General features: G+C 39.9%; 1 pseudogene; it reads left to right on the top strand.

The window, feature by feature from the left end:
• The first annotated feature begins 560 nt into the window (after window positions 1–560).
• On the top strand, window positions 561–3,128 carry LOC144252875 (mannosyl-oligosaccharide 1,2-alpha-mannosidase IB pseudogene; annotated as a pseudogene).
• The last annotated feature ends 2,884 nt before the right edge of the window (window positions 3,129–6,012 follow it).

Raw genomic sequence — 6,012 nt, 5'->3', positions numbered from 1 at the left:
GGGGAATGGGCCCAGGCTGCAGCCCCGCATGCGTGGGAGCACCGCCTCCCCCGCCGCAGACAGGGAAAACCGCTGGGAGGTACAGGAGGCAGCGCAGAGGAGGTCCCCAGTGGGGGCCGGTGGCAGGGCTGGAAGAAGCCAGAGCCGACCTCTGCAAGCTGAGGCGGGGCAGCTCCCTCGGCCTGAGACCTCCACCTCCCCAAGGCGCAGCGAAGAATGAGCAGGCGCCTGTCCCAGGCTCTGGGTCAGGCTTCCTCCCAAGCAGCGTAGGCGCTGGGGTCGGTCTCTGTGGCGGGGCAGGGCACCTTCAGCGGTGACCAGGCTTGGGTGCAGGTGCCTGGTCTACTGAACTGGCCGCTGGGAGAAGGAGGAGGAGGAGGAGGAGGAGGAGGAGGAGGAGGAGGAGGAGGAGGAGGAGGAGGAGGAGGACCCTTGTGGGGGCGGTTGCCAGGCCTCCCCTCCCCCGCACACGTCAGGGCGCTGAGTGGCCTCCAGAAGAGGAAGTTCCGCTCCCTAACTAACAGTGCAGCTGCAGATCCCAGGAGTCAGGTATTTGAGGCATGATTGCCCTGTGGGTGGACAGTGGAGGGTGCAGCATAGGCGCCAGGCGTCTGCGGGGTGGGTGGTGAGGTGCCGGTGATTGTCGGCTCCAACCTCCTTGCTTCACCCACTGCAGCTGCCTCAGCCTTCCTGAGAGGTGGGAGACCTTCCACCCTTTTGGGAAACTTCTGAGGAGACCTGCATTTCCCCAGACACTTGCCCCCTTTTCCCCACCACCACGAATGTTAAGAGACAGTTGAATAGAGACATCGAGGAGATTAAGTGGACCTTCTACAACTTCTTGGACTTCGCCATCCTCCTGGTGGGGGAGGGAGACCACATTTGATCATCTCACTGGGGTGCGGAAATGGAAGAACCCACCTTGCAGTTTTTCTGCAGTGTGGTTTGAGGGATCTACTCCCAGGAATGAAAAGAAGACTTGTAACAACTTGATGAAGTATATAAAGCCTAATGGCAGGAAGATATCACAGGACATAAAACTAGCAATCATTTGGAAGGCCACCCAGGTTTCCAGATGTAATTGGGCGAGCATGAAAGAGATACTTTTTAAAAAACACAACACTCCTGTGAGAGGAAAAAATTGTGTTTATCCTATTTGTCAAGATTTTGAAAACGGTTCAATGTCTAGTACATTTGTTATAAGATGAGAACTTTATAAAATGTTTTGTCCAAGAGCCTAAAGGATGACTACCCCCAGCCCTGCTGCCCCTGTTGGGATGCTGGATTCCACCTCTGAACCTGAGGCCACCCTCCTTCCCACATCACAAGCTACCTTGAGACTTTCTAAGAAGTTTATCCTTCTCCTTATTCTTAGTGCCTTCAACACCATATGTTCTGGGCAATTTCTTCCTTCCAGACTCTTCAAAATACAAACACTTTGATCTGGGTTTAGAAGATGTATTAATTCTTCATATAGATGCCTGCAAAGGGGCTAAAACTCCTGGAGTCTTCCTGATCCATGGACCTGATGAACATAGACACAGAGGAAAATAAGACCACCATCTGAGAAATAAGATGCAACCAGATTATGAGAAGGCCCTGCAAGAAGCAAAAGAAAAATTAAAGAAGTCAAAAGAGGAAATACAGGGGTTGGGGATGTGACTCAAATGGTTGTGCTCTCACCTGTCATGTAGGCACTGGGTTCAATCCTCAGCACCACATAAAAATAAATAAGTGAAATAAAGTTATTGTGTTCCACTACAACTAAAAAATAAATATTAAAAGAGAGAGCAAACCTCTGCCACCAGTCCCTATTCTAAATCTTGTAGGAATAAGTGGTGGAGGACTAATAGACAGTGACATAAGAAAAAGGGGAAAAATTAAAGAGATGATGAAAAATGCCTGGGATAATTATAGGACATATGAATGGGGTCATAATGAACTCAGACCTACTGCAAGGAAAGGACACTATACCAACATATTTGGAAGTTCACAGTTGAGTGCTACCATAGTAGATGCTTTGGATACCCTTTATATCATGGGACTTCATGATGAATTTCTTGTTGGACAAAGATGGATCGAAGACAACCTTGATTTCAGTGTGAATTCAGAGGTGTCTGTCTGAAGTTAACATTTGATTTATTGGACACCTGCTTGCAGCATATTACCTTTCAGGAGAAGAGATATTCAAGATTAAAGCGGTAGAGTTGGCTGAGAAATTCCCAACTTCTTTTAACACACCTACTGGGATTCCCTGGGGAAGGGTGAATCTGAAAACTGGAGTAGGGAGAAACTGGGGTTGGGCATTTGCAGGTAGCAGCATTCTGGCTGAGTTTCATACATTACATATGGAATTTGTCCACCTCAGCTACTTGACAGGGGACCTGATTTACTATAAAAAAAGGTCGTGCATATTGAGAAAGTACTTTAGCAAATGGATCATCCAAATGGCATTTATCCAAATTATTTGAACCCAAAAACAGGGCACTGGGATAAGTATTATACATTAGTTGGTGGTATGGAGGACAGTATCTATGAATATAGATGGTTGATATCAGATAAAACGGATCATGAGGCAAGAAAGATGTATGATGATGCTATTGGGGCTATAGAGAAACACCTTATTAAGAAGTCCCAGAGTGGTCTTATCTTTATTGAATTATGCAAGAATGGACACTTGGAAAAGAAGATGGGACATTTGGCTTGCTTTGATGGGGGAATGTTTGCATTCAAGTTTGATGGTGCAGTGGAGGCTGTGGCTGTCCAGCAGGCTGAAAAGTATTATATCCTCCAGCCAGATGTAATTTAAACCTGTTGGTACCTAGGGATATTTACTCATGATTCAAGATAGAGTCAGTGGAGCTGGGAAGCAGCACTGGCTATTGAAAAGTACTGCTGGATCAGTGGTGGAGTTTTCTGGAGTCAAAAATATATATTCCTCTACTCCTACAAAAGATGATGTATAGCAGAACTTCTTTCTTTCTGAAACATTAAAATATTTCTATCTGCTCTTTTCCAGTGATGACCTTTTACCTTTAGATCACTGGGTGGTTAACAGAGAAGCTCACTCTCTGCCTGTGTTATATTTAGTTAACATCACACTTTCAAGTAATCCTGCTGTTCCATGAAAGCAGGTACAGAAGGAATATACTTATGTTTTGTTTACATGAACCACTACAGAAACTAGTCTGGAGAAGTGGCTTTTGAAAATCCAGACCTCTAAGTCAACATGACAGGGTGAAACCTCCCTGTAAGGCTTTTCAACTTGTAGATATATCAGATTTGAAATTATTCCATTTTATACCTGACCAAAATATGTTCTGGTACCTGTAGGACAGAGAACAGATGTGCTTTGATTCTTAATGAGGTAGTCACACAAGAAGCACTGTCTGTTACTGTTGTATTGCTAGAGCAATCCAAGAACATAGAGCACCTTGCAGGAATTAGATATGACTTTTGGAACCAATTATATAATTTTTTTTCCTCTCACAGTGGAGAAGCTTTTAAATTAGATATTACACATTGGTTATTCCTATTTCTCTATTTAAATAATAGAATAAAATAAGATAAACAAAAACAAAAGAACAGTGTAACTACTTCAGTAGCAAGAAGACTCAAAAATGAAACAGAAGTACCTATCCCTGTCTGAATTTTGAAGTTCCCCATTGGATGAACAGACTGGCAGTCATTTCAATCGCAATGAAATTTCTTGGTTACACTTTATTTTTCCTGGGGTATGATCTCACAAAGAATACTCTTCAAGTATTTTTTCTCTATCTGATATCATTGAAATTGCTATTTATCAGGCTCTACTTAAGAGCCTGGGTGTAGGATTTTGTGCATGTAATTCAGTCTAGTGTTGGTGGCATGACCAAAAGAGAAGGAAGTGCCAGTTTGTTGCTTTACCACATGTTCTTAGAGAAATCCTTGGTTTTGTTGGTAAGATGGTATTCTTCCAAACCAACATAAGTACCAATTAAGTTTTATCCACTTTAATCTCATAATAAATTTAATAGAGTCAGGCAGCTTACAACTTTATGTGGCTTGATAAAATTCACTATTGGTACCTAGGGAGATTTACTCATGATTTACCATGCAGCTCTGAGTTTGCCATGATAAGCTAAGTTACTTTTAAAATTTAGAAAGCAAACCCCAAACACAGTGAAACTTCCTTAAACATTCTATTAGGAATGGGAATAGGGGATCCTTTATTATTTCATCAGATGAGTGAGCTGTTCACAAATATTTTGTTTTTTAGTTTTCCAAGATATAGACTCCAAAGGGTTAATCAGAATAACTTCAAAATAATTTTGGTGAAAAGAATGTGATTAATTATATTACACTGAAATTGGTTATATCTAAAACTTTTCTTTTACTGTTAATAGATTTTGCATTGATTTAAACAAAACTATTTCTTTATATTTTGGCAAAAGAAACTTAAATTTTATCAAGAATTATATAGTATGTTACTATATAATGATTATAATTTTTTGTCCCTTGAATTTCTGTGACAGTGAAAGATACTTTTTTCCTCTTGATTTAATATATTTTCCACTGACATTAATAAAAGTTGAAAACAATATAACTAGTATTTACTCTGAATTTAAATATTTTATGAAACAAGTTTGTACAGGAAGCTCACCTTGGAATTCTGAAAGCTTATTCCCTTATTTAGTCGTTTGATTTTTTAATCCTCTAATTAGCATGTAGTAGATTTAAGTTGAGAAAATATTTAATAAATTAATTAAACATTTTAAAAAATATTTATTTATTTTTTAGTTGTAGTTGGACTCAATATCTTTATTTATTTATTTTTTATGTGGTGCTGAGGATCACGCCCAGGGTCTCACACGTGCTAGGCTAGTGCAATACTGCTGAACCACAACCCCAGCCCAAATAATTAAACTTTTTCTAAGGTGGATCATTTTATACCACAATCATCAGACAATCCTCATAGTTCAGTCAATGATCCATAAATGATAGCCACCCCAAAGTTGTTTAGTGTACATAGAAAATAAAGATGTAGAGCCAGGTGTATTAAATTTCTAAGAGGGTTAAATTTCAGTATCATTACTATTTGAAAATTTAAAATTCTTGCAAAGGGTAGATGACTGTAACTTTAGAAGAGAAAGGGAATATTTGATTCTCAGAAAAAAAAATAGCTTTCCTCCTAAAAGTAGCACAAGCCCACTTATGAGTGACTGAAGAATAGTAAAAAATTTGAGTTGGAAAAAACCAAGAGTATCTGTGCAGATAGCAGTAATGTCCCCTGACCATCCTTCTACCTCTCTTTCTAGAATAGTGCAGAGTAAAGGGGCTTTATTGACTCACAAGGTACTCCTTACCAGAGGAGACAGAACTCCTAACCCAAGTGCTCTATATTACTTGGATGACTGGAGCTTAAGAGTAGTCAAGGAAGTGTACAAGCAGAGCCAGTTCCAATTTGAGAGGGACCATTGAAGAGTCTTCTTCACCACTCCCTACCGTCTTTGTGATGATAAGTCTAGAGATTATAACAGTGCTTTTCCTTCTCTGAATACTGAAGGCAATTAAAGTTAGATACAAATGACTGGTCAGTGTCATCTTTTGTTTTTGTTAAAGACTTTGTAAATAACTTTCACTGAGATCAATCTTCATCCAATATTTTGCTTAGTTTCCAATAGTGTTCTTTACTGTCTTCTGTCCTTAATTTTCCTTTGTATTTTGTAGATTTTATTACTCAGATTTGGAACTCATTGATTTATAAGACCTCCTGCAAGGAGCCCAGAAAAAACCTCAAAGAGCTGAATCTTCACTTTGTGTCCATGGCACATTGTACAAAACAGCTAGATGGATTGGTACATAAAAGAAGAAATGAAACAGAGATATCAGACACCTTCTACATTTATTTCTCTTAATATTAGAATCAAAAGTTTTGGTTCATAAAAGACTTTTTGTTTTGTTTTATTGTTTTTTATCCAACCCATGTGAAGTTGTTAAAACAAAGGGAATGGGCTCTAACCAAAAAGAAGT

The sequence above is a fragment of the Urocitellus parryii genome, unplaced genomic scaffold (genome assembly GCF_045843805.1).
Source record: "Urocitellus parryii isolate mUroPar1 unplaced genomic scaffold, mUroPar1.hap1 Scaffold_62, whole genome shotgun sequence".
NCBI lineage: Eukaryota > Metazoa > Chordata > Mammalia > Rodentia > Sciuridae > Urocitellus > Urocitellus parryii.
The sequence above is the reverse complement of the archived record's forward strand: the minus strand, read 5'-3'. Positions and strand labels throughout refer to the sequence as shown.